Source organism: Mus pahari, chromosome 1, assembly GCF_900095145.1.
Source record: "Mus pahari chromosome 1, PAHARI_EIJ_v1.1, whole genome shotgun sequence".
Classification (NCBI taxonomy): Eukaryota; Metazoa; Chordata; class Mammalia; order Rodentia; family Muridae; genus Mus; species Mus pahari.
Genome location: NC_034590.1, coordinates 91,199,447 through 91,210,712, shown reverse-complemented (window position 1 = coordinate 91,210,712; position 11,266 = coordinate 91,199,447). Strand labels below are relative to the sequence as shown.

The 11,266-nt window shown below is 45.0% G+C and overlaps 1 long non-coding RNA gene across 1 annotated transcript; it reads left to right on the top strand.

The window, feature by feature from the left end:
- Positions 1–3,199: 3,199 nt before the first annotated feature.
- Positions 3,200–5,684, top strand: LOC110314058. The gene is made up of 3 exons (XR_002380149.1): positions 3,200–3,283; positions 3,583–3,826; positions 5,380–5,684. It is a non-coding gene; the product is annotated as an uncharacterized LOC110314058 (long non-coding RNA).
- Positions 5,685–11,266: the final 5,582 nt, after the last annotated feature.

Sequence of the window (11,266 nt, the reverse complement as noted above, 5' to 3'; positions counted from 1 at the left end):
CTCCAGGGATTCTCATGTCTCAGCTTTTCCACAGGGCTGGGGTTATGGATACATGCCACTACATCTGTTCTGTTTTACAGGGTAGCTGAGGATCTGAACTCCGGTCCTCATGCTTGCATAACATGACTTACTGACTGAAGCATCTCTCCAGTCCCTCAAAATCCTCTTAGAAGAATGAACATGTATATTGAGAGAGAGACACTTAGTTCTGAAAGGACCACTGACAAAAACATTTCCGAATTTTCTTTTCCCTACCACATCAAGGTACAGTGTCTGCGAATGAAAGAAGCACAGAAAATCAGAAGCAAAGGATGGAGAGAGGGGCAGAAACGTGATGATGAAGGGGCGCCATCTCTTCTTCTCTATACCCGTATCCTCTCTCTGTGTTAAGACTTAAGCATCCTCCCCTGGTCTGCTTAAATCTGTGGAGTGTCACATCTCTTTCTTATCACATCTACTTAGGTTGTAGGATCACTTTGGTTACTTGTAAGAGACCCAGTAGGAAATGGCCCTGCTTGCTATGGTGTCCCGCACGACTTTCCCACCAGCCAAAGCTCTGTTCAGCTGTAGAGGTCATTAGTGAACCCACAGCTCTAAAGATTGCCAGAGAACTAAGGAAGCTAATCCAGGCTTTACTCTGGGTATCTGTGTAGGGAGAAGAAATGGGTTGCTGTGACCTGAAATGGGTTTAATAAGTAGCAAGCCCTTGTCTATAGGTGTGTTTTCCTTGAGAGGCCTTTGCTTTTGAGCCTTCTTCTCTGTCTTCTTTTTCCTCTTCCTCCTCCACCTCCTCCTCTTCCTCTTTTTCTGAGACAGGCTGTCCCTGTGTAACAGCTCTGTCTGCCCTGGAGCTTACTCTGTAGATGAGGCTATCCTTGAACACACAGATCTTGTCTGCTTCTGCCTCCTGAGTGCTGGCATTAAAGGTTTGTGCCACCACCACCTGACCTGGGTCTGCTTTTTACTCTAGTTGTCAGATCATCATCAAAATATTTTTTTTTACTATTATCCTCATTTACTTTGTAATTAATTAATTCACTTTACATCTTGATTACAGCCTTTCTCCCTCCTCTCCTCCCAGTCCTACTCTCCCCACCCCTTTCTCTCATTCCCCCCTCTCCTTCCTGACTGGGTACTAACCAGGAGGGAGGAGGTGGGGCAGGACACTGCTGGGAGTGAAGAAAAGTCAGGGCGCTGCTTCTCTGGGGTGTACCCCGTCTTCTTATACTCAATTACCTGCCACTTTAGGGTTTTAAACCCCTGCTGGGAAAATTTGAAAGATACTATTCATGTGGTCCTCCAGTCCCTCACGTCCATATGGTATAAATCAATTGACCCTTCATTCTAAGGAGCCCAGTGCTTCCTACTGTGGGGTTTGTGGCCCAGAGACCAAGACTTCCTGAGCCCAGGAACGTACACTCCAGTCACATTCACACGAAAGACTGAGATTTACTGATTTAAACTCAGCCTTTCAAAAGAAAAGCTACAAATAACCTAAACGTTGGAAGTTGAGGATTTCGCTAGATGGCTCTGTTCCATAGAGGAAGCCCGGCATCACAGCGAGCTGTAGCGTGAGTAAGGCTGTAAACTCTGAAAGATCAGCATGTCTCCAGACCTGCCAACAGGAATTAAAAATGATAACAAGGCCAAAGCTTACACACTTCATATACTCCTTGAAAAGACTTCCTTCTAGAAATGCTAGCTAGCAAATGTTAGGTATATTAATTAAAATGAAAACCATTTTGTTTGGCGGACACATTATGGCTTAGTTCTTGTCCCATGAGAAGTTAGGTTGCTCTGAAATCATTCATTCATTCATTCATTCATTCATTCATTCATTCATTTGATCATTAGTTTCTGCAACAAATATCATTGCCTGTGGAGCCGTGTTCTTGTGATGCAGAGTTAGTAGGTAGTAAGCAAGGCAATGTGTAAACAGTATGGAGCAGTGTGATGGTATGAACACTGCAGATAAATAAAGCAGGACGGAATAGACATTGCTGGAGCACAAGAGTTAGGAGATTTAGAGGCTCTGGGAGAAGAGTCTAGACAGGTGAGGGTCCAGAATTGTGCTGATTTCTGGAGCTGTAGGCAGGTAGAAAACTCCAACAAACCCCCTATCCAGAAAAAAACCCCAGCTAAACCGTGGCTCTAATTTCACTAGAAGCTAAGTGAAACCTTTTGACTGCAGGATGGTCAAAGGAGCTGGCACTCCGTCAGCAGTTGCTACATTGCCCTTGGGGTGAGCACATAAAAGATTGTTCAGTGAACATCAATTACACAACAGTTTTGTGTCCAGGCCTGTACAATCATCCGACGCTCAGAGACTGCTCAGCCAACCTGATAAAGAAACCTGGAAGTTCTGCCAGACCTCCTGGCTCAGGCCTGCAACCCCAGCCACTCTGGAGGCAGAGGCAGGAAGTTCAAGCTCTTCCTGCTCTACAGTGAGTTCAAAGCCCAGGACACCCAGAGTCTCCCGACTCAAAATAAAAACATCAGAAACAGGACTAGGATGTAGCTCAGTGGTAGATTGCTTGCCTCACAGAGCTCTGGGTTCAACCCCTGGGGGTGGGGGTTGGGGGCAGAGGAGACAGAGGAGCATCTGGCCTTGGCATAGGGAGGGAAGGGGCTTCCTGCCTGCTTTGTGTTCTCATCCAACTTCCCCACCTTATTAAAGTTCACGCTCCCTGGCTTCTGTCAGATCTCAAAGTCTTCAGTTTGTTCTTACTCTGGGGCTCTTATTCTGGTTCCTGTGTTGATATCCAGGCCCCTGGGTCTTTTCCTGGGGTAACTGCTCACCATACAACCTCCAGACAATTGTCACCTATCCTCAGGAATGACCCAGGGCACATCATCTTGCTTGTCTGTTTCATTCCCAGCACCCTCTGAGGTTATTGGCACACAAGTTAACTCTGTCTCCTGCCTTCTCCACAAGAGTGGGGACTCAGCTGTCCTCATTCAGCTTTCCATCTCCAGGGCCAGGCTAATGGAGACACTCTGTGAATGAAGGTGAATGGACTTCTTTACTGAACAAGGAGCATTGATGCCTCCTGGAATAAAGTTCCATGCCCTGAGCAGCCTTCCTCAGCCACTCCCCTTCCTGCCTCTGTGCATGATGGAGGGTGGATCTGCCCACTCTCTGATGCTTCATTGGCTATAGGAACTATTGTAATCTATGCTGAAAGACTCTAGTCCGTGTAACAGTTGAGACTATGGACAGGGGAGCCAGCCAGAAACATTTCTTAAATCTCTGCCTTTGCCTCTTTCAAACTGTATGCCCTAGGTAAGTTAATTTACCTCTCTGAGCCCCAGCCTCAGTTTCTCCCAGCCGGGCAGGCAATACTTTCAATAAACAGAAGGCTTTGATATTCTGCCAAACGGTAATTACCGATGGCTGTGTCTGGAAGATTGGCTTGCACCACCCCTTCTTGGGAAGAGAGCCCTGCTTCCGGCCCACAGGGACCCTTGAAGAGAGACCTCTAGAACTGAAAGTCCACACTCAGTGATTGTGTCCCTGGGGAGCAGGAGGTAATGATCCGAGGACGGCTAATGAGCTTCCGCCTCAGCTCTCTCCCATCGCAGGTGGTATGGCAGAGTTCCAGGCCTAGCGGCTGCTCCCTGCACCTGCCCCCTCCACATCCAATTTCTTTGCAATGGCCTAAAAAGCTAACCAAGCTGAAATAGCTCATTCCAAGGCTCTCAAACTCTGGCACCGTCATTCAGTGTTTGCAGAGACCTAGTCTCATCCTGGCCACTCACCACTTCCCATCTGTTGGGAGCACTGGGCTGCGGTGTCTTTGATGCTCACCATCCCGTTGGCCTTGAGGTAAGGGCTAAAAGGTTGCCCCACAGGGCATTTCTAGCTGTGGCTGCCTGCAGGGACCCTGTCATTCTCCAGTATTCTTTCCTGGTGCTTGACATTGTGGTTATAACCATAATTCTGTTACAATAAGATAAAAAACCACTAGCAAACATCCCTAGAGGGGTGTGGGCCATGGTAGCTTAGACTACCAGCTGGGAATCTGCCTAAATTTGGCTCCTTCATTTGATAAATGAAATTTTGGGTCTCCAAGGCCAATATAGCTCTCTTTTTTTCTATGTGTGCGACATGAATCGAACCCCAGGCTTTGTACCTACTAAGCACATGTTCTACTACTGAGCTATATCTGCAGCCCCAAACAGTAGCTTTTTTGTTACACACTCCTTGCTTTGTGGTAGCCAGCAGTAATCATAAACATGTGAGTGAAAAATAATTCCAGTTAATATTTATCAAGAACCTATATTGTTAGTTTGCTTAATTTGCTTAGACTCCACAAGACACATTAGTGAGTAACTTTGGGGGTGGGTAGTGAGTGTTCAGTTAAGATAGACACAGGGTCTATGACCCCCACCCCCGAATTGTTTATGTGAGTGGGTTGCATGAGAGCAAGAGGTCATTTCCCCTACATTTGTCTATGTAGGGATGTGTGCATGTGTGCATAGACCATGACAATTTGTGGGAGTTGGGTCTCTCCTCCATGTAAACTCAGGTTGTCAGGCTTGGTGGCAAGCACCCTCACCCACTGAGCCACCTCATTGGTCCTGATGAAATCATCGTAAGGATTCACTTCCAGGATTAGAGAAAAAGATGATTTATCTCAGGCTCAACCCATAGACTGAAGAGGTGTGAAGGTGAGAGACACTCTTCCTATTTCTAATCGTCTTGGCTCTTGCGTGATTCTCCATGTCACGCTTGGTGCTTCATGCTGGCCCTTGTCAGGGTTAGCAGCAGAAATGGTGGGCAGTCCCATCACAAGATCCTGCCTTGTCTTTCTGTCTTTCTGCCTCAACTCATGGGCAGAGAGCAGGCAGACTGCCTGGGCACTCCCTCATGCAGTGAGTGTATTCATTAGTGATACATTTCTCAGTGTCATTTTGGGGACATTTCATTTTTCAGAAGGCTACAGAGTGTCCCTTGGTGGTTGGGTCCTTTTTGTCCAAACTGGCAATCCATCATGTTGTTGTTTGATGTGTTTCTCAAAAGTCCACAAGTTGGGCATTCTCCAGTGTCTGGGTTCATCAGATTTAGACATGGTGCTTTGAGAGGTCAGGGCTAAAGATGCCCTGGGACTGGGGCTCATCCCTAGGTGGCAGCAGTGGCTTCATAAGAAGAGGAAAGGAGATCTGCCTTAGTTCCTTTTCTTGTGAAAAAATATGCAGAGGAGAACAACCTAAGAGAGAAAGGGTTTATTTTTAGCTCACAGTTTGAGGCACAGCCTGTAGGGGAATTCAAGGTAGCAGGAGCTTAAAGCATTTGGTCACATTACATCTGAGGTCAGAAGAACAGGGCAAAAAATGCATGCATTCTGGTGTTCAGTGCCCTTCCCCATTCTTATACAGGATAAGAGCCCCAGCCTAGGATGTGGTGCCACCCACAGTGGGCCAGTCTTTCCATTTCATTCAGCATAATCAGGATAATACCCACAGGTGTGCCCAGAGCCCCATCTCTCAGATGATTCTAGATTTTTGTCAAGCTGACAATGAACACCAAGCAAGCACACGACTCCAACTAGTTCATCAACTCTGTCTCAGCACATTAGGATGCAAGAAGACTTACTTTACTCTTAGCAGATGTCATACCATGCTCTTGAACTACCCAGCTTTTCAAATCATGAGCTTAATAAATCTTTATTCTCTACCAGTTACCTAGCCTCAGGTATTTCATTACAGCAACAGAAAATAGACTAATTTCAATTACACAGGATTCATAGATGTTTTATCTTTTCTTTTGTACTCTCTTTTAAATCTCTTCTTCTCAGAGTTCTCTCTCAGATCACCTACCCCAGTAGTCCTCAACCTGTGGGTCACAACCCTTTGGTGGCTGCACATCAGATATTTATATTATTATTAATAACAGTAGCAAAATGACAGTTATGAATTAGCAACAGAATGAGTTTAGCATTGGGGCTCACCAAAACATGAGGAACTGTATTAAGGGGTCACAGTATTAGGAAGGTTGAGAACCACTGGTCTAGAAGAGAATTGCCTACATTCCTTGGCCCGTGGTCCCTTTTCACCTTTAAAGACCAAGTTACTATATGCTGATAAACTTTGGTGAACAACATACAGACATGAGAGATACAGGCAAAGGTTGAGAACCACTGATCTACTGGCACTCAATCCTTACCTCTTGTCCATTTGAGTCATCACAAATGAAGATGGTCACATACCTGGAGCCTAGGCAACAGCTTCTAACTGGCATAGTTCCCCAGAGCAATGATGTAGCAGACATGACTGGGCTGAGACCTGGTGCTGTCTAAACACACATGGACCATCTCTCAGAGACTCCCAGCAAACCTTGTGTTGGTATCACAACAGAATCTCCTTATTGCTCTAAAATCTGCTTGTTCCCTTTTCTGAGTAAAGGACTATGTTAGTCAGGTTTTTGCCAAAGTGAACAGAACATATGACAAAAAAATGATGATGAAGAATTTATCTTAGACTGAGATACTTAAGTTCAGTATGACAGGAAAGCATATCTTCGTGGCCAGGATACAGAAAGAGAAGGGGCCCCCATGGAAACACCTCCTAGTGATCCACTTCTTCTGGCTAGCCTCCTTTAAACATTCTTAGTATCTCCCATGGTGCAAGTTGGAGAGGCAACCCTTCAGTACATAGGCCCCTTTGAGAGACACCTCATATCTAAACGAGAACAAGGGCTCTACAGACCATCTAGACTTGACTATATTTCCCAGCTTCCCTTGCAGCTAGTGTGGTCACAGTTTTGTCATATTTCCCAGTTCCCTTGCAGCTAGTGTGGTCACAGTTTTGTCAATGGAATGTGAGCCTGACAGATCACTTATTTCAAAATAAACAGATTGGTTTCAACTTCCTCTATTCCCCTTCTCTCGGAGCTGAAAATGAACTTGATGGTGGTGGTACATGAGCCCTGATGTAGGTGAGAACAGTATCATCCCAGAAAGTGGGACAAGATAATAGACACCTAAAACCCTGAGGGACCCTGTAGACAGGAGTTGCCTCCCTGCCCAGGACCACCATCCATCCCTGTGACGTGATGTGACAGAGAAATGAATTCTTATTCATTTTTGTTCGAACTACTATGTATTTAGGTTTCTCTGTTCCAGCAATGTATCTCCAGCTCTAAATTAACTCAGTCAATAAGAAGGGATTTGAGTAAGCTAATTATGGGTATAAATGCTGATGCGACCTCGTTTGTGCCATGAGGCTGGTGAGGCCCGGGGACATTTAGTCTGTATAATTACCCTGTGGTGTGCTAAGTACTGCAGAGTAGCTGGGAGTCTGCAGAGTGTCAGCATCACTACGGGCACCCAGGTTCCTCTCTGGCTTATTAGTGGGCTTGCTTCTTAGCCTTTATTCCCTGTCTCATAATGCTGTCTGTCTCTGTGTCCTTCCTTCCTCCCAGGCATGGCTACAGACTGACTGGCTCCCAGTTTGTCTCATGTGGAGGGGGTCTTCAAAAGGAATGAGTCCACCTTCAGGGATGTGAGTTTACAAGTGGACATCAGGTCTGGGGCAGACATGCCCTGCCTTGTAAGGTCTTGTTATTGTGTTCCAGTATGGGTAACTTTGACCTTGTGGAAATACTGTGTTTTCCTGCCTATTAGACAGGGTTTGGTGGCAGCAACTTCAATTGCTGTGGAACACGTTATCACAAACTTGATGAAAATACCAAGTTATGACCTTACGGTTTAGAAGATTGAAATTTGGGGTACACTTGGATAAATTCCCTACCTAGGGTCTCACAAGATTACTCTGGGCTCACCCCTAGAAAAGTGTTAGGGAAAAATTCAGTTCTAAACTCATTCACATTGTTGGGAGAATTTAATTGCTTGTGAGTGTAAGATAAGGTCCCAATTTTCTTGTTGCCTACCAATCAGGGTCCTTGTTACCTCCAGGTTGCCAGTCCCCATGCTTAGATGTTCCACATGCAAAGCCATTGGTGGTACCCTTCATCTTTTTTATTCTTTAAACTTATGGCTTGCCTTTTTATCAGCTTGAGAAAACACTTGGTTCTTAGTGTGATTATGTGATATGATGATTTTATCAGTCCCTGAAGCAACCTTCTTTTTGATTCAAAGTTGGTGACAAAAATCTCTTTATACAGGAACTACAATCATGATAATAGTGTTTCACCTTCTTGATGATCTTTGCCTTTTGGACAGAGAATTTTGGGATCTTAAATTCTGCTTATTGCTTTTATGAACTCTTTATCTTCAATTTTCTAAACTTCCCCTTTCCTTCTTCCCTGTGTGCTAGCTGGTTTTGTCAACTTGACACAAGATAGAGTTATTTAAAAAGAGGGAACCTCCATTGACAAAATGTCTTCATAAGATGTAGGGGATTTTCTTAATTAGTGATTGATGAGGGAAGGACCCAGTCTATTGTGGGTAGAGTCATCCCTGGGCCGGTGGTCTGGGGTTCTATAAGAAAGTAGGCTGAGCAAGCCATGGGTAGCAAGCCAGTAAGCAGTACCTATCTATGACATCTGCATCAGCTCCTGCCTCCAGGTTCTTGCCTTGTTGAAGTTCATGTTCTGACTTCCTTCAGTGATGAACAGTGATATGGAAGTATAAGCTAAATAAGTCCTTTCCCCCTCAAGTTGCTCTGGTCATGGCATTTCAGCACAGCAAAAGTAACTCTAAGACACTTGAGTAGAGAGAAAATTTGTAGTTTTATTGTTTTGTTGGTGCTAGATTTGGGGAAAGACTCATTGTATCCAAATGTCCGAGAGTGCTGGGATGGTATGGGATTAAGAGGTTAGACGATGAGGCTGGGGCTGGAACTCAGTGGTTCAGCACAATGCTCTAGGTTGGATCCCTAGCTCTCAACCTCTTTAAAAGCCCAAGAGGATGAATCAGTCTTAGATGAGGAGTGGACTTTATTCATTCACCCAGTCACATCTATTGATAACTTGTGGTACCAGGGCTAGGAATCTATGAGGGAAGGAACAGGGATAGCCCCAGCCTTGATATAGCCTCTAGGGTTGTTATTAAAGGTGATGGGTATTAAGCTGGGACACTTTCTCTTATGTTCATGGGAGGTTAGAAAACTCTTTAGGGAGCTCGAAAGTTAATTTTATGGATAATGTGGGCAGTGTATGTCACTCCAGGCTCTACAAAGGAATTGTTTCACTGATTATAAATCATCTATTTATTGTTGCTATGTATATGAGTACTTTCCTGCATGTGTGCATATGTACCATGTTGCTGCAACCCTGAACTCTGACTGGCAGAGACAGGGAAAGAATCACATGAACGCCAAGGAAGGTTTTCAGCAGCTTCTGTCTTTATCTCAGGGCTCATTCAGTTTTTCTTTCCATCTGTCCTCTGATCTTATCCCTCCCCCCTCTCCTGGATCCAATCAGTGTTCAGCACACTCTGAACATGAGCCGTGCATGCAGGTGATAGGCCAGTGACTCATCAGGCAGACAGCACAGAATCGTACAAGTGCGCAGGATCAGGTTCTTGGTAAGCAGGGATAATGGGGCTTGCCAATGAGCCAGGGTGCCATCTTGGGTCTTGCGGCCTTTCCCGCTCCCCATATCTCACCATTTTTGTTTAATTAACTTGGCTCTGGGATCACATCTGTCTTAGGTTGCCCTCAACCATGTTACATCCTTACCCGTCATTGGTGTGGTGAACTCATTTTCACCAACCTGTCTTAGGTTGGTACGCACATGTGAGAGTCTTACCCATCATGGATTAATGATCCATCATACTGAGCCAAACATGGGGCAAATTACCTGACTCTATAGCCGCCATAGCTTGAATCAGCAGTTGTTGGTCAGCCTGCGCCCGCCTGCGCATGTGTACCATCCACCACAGCATACCAACACATACAGCACACAGCAAAAATCCCAAGGTCCCCTGGATCATAGTTTTATAAACTGCTCATTTAACTGGTCAATTTCAGTCTCCTTTTCTTATATTAGCTGTGCAAATTTGCCAAACAGCATGGGCTGATCCCGAGTAGATACAGAATCAGATACCTTCATGGCAAACCCGAGTTTTTCTATTTCATCCTTAAATAATCTGTTTTCTTGCTGGAGCTCTTGTATGTGTTCCATTTTTTAGTAAATTGATTGATGGTGTCTCTGACTTCTTCTTGGGAGCACTCACTCTGTCAGTCTGAATCCCTGCATTTTTAACAAGGATCTGCAGGTTCTGTTTGCTGCTGCTGATCTTGTCTGTTCTCTCTGTGGGCCCAGAGCAGCCACCTACTTCAACAGAAGGTGGCTCTGGTATTGGGGGGGAGGCTTTCTGCTTTCCTGTTCTCCAGTCCTATTTTCTTTTTCTAAGAAGTACGATAATTTCTCCTTGGCTTCTGTGAGTTGATCTTTAACGTGGCCTAAGTCCTTCTGAAGTGATGCTATATAGCTTTCTTTTAGCAAAAGATCTTCTTCAAGTTTTTCTGTCCTTTCTTTATCCATTGTGAGTTTCTTCATTGGTTAACTTTCGACAAGCAAATTTAAGGCAACTGTGAAGTGCTACTCTGAGAACTACTCTTGGATTTGTTGAACTGCTAGTTGAATCCACTGCCTGCAAGTTTCTACCTAGTCTAGAGTTTCATTTTTTTTAAAAGATTTATTTATTTACTATATGTAAGTACACTGTAGCTGTCTTCAGACACTCCAGAAGAGGAGTCAGATCTTGTTAAGGATGGTTGTGAGCCACCATGTGGTTGCTGGGATTTGAACTCTGCACCTTTGGAAGAACAGTCGGGTGCTCTTACCCACTGAGTCATCTCACCAGCCCCGAGTTTCATTTTTTTAATTTAACTCTACTTTGTTTGAGAAGCCGCACTAATGTGGCTTTTACTTTCACTTTTGAAACAGTGGATCCCATGACTTTTTTTGCCTTTGGGTCTGAGGTTTTCCGTACCTTTTGGAGGCTAGACTTTTAGCCCTTAATCCTAGGAGCCTAAATCTGTCCCTACACTGGGAGCCTAACTCCGTCCCTACACCAGGAACCTAACTCTGTCCCTACACCGGGAACCTAACTCCATCCCTACACTGGGATCCTAACTCCGTTCCTCTACTGGGAACCTAGCTTCGTCCCTCTACTTGGGAGCCTTTTCCTAGTGCTAGATTACTCTTACCACGGAACTCTCCTGTAGCTCCTTTTTCTCGTTCCAGCTGCTCCTGGAGAAAAGTTCCCCATGTGGGCCACCAGATGCTGCAACTCCGAACTCCGACTGGCAGAGACAGGGTAAAAAATGACATAAATGCCAAGGAAGGTTTCAAGCA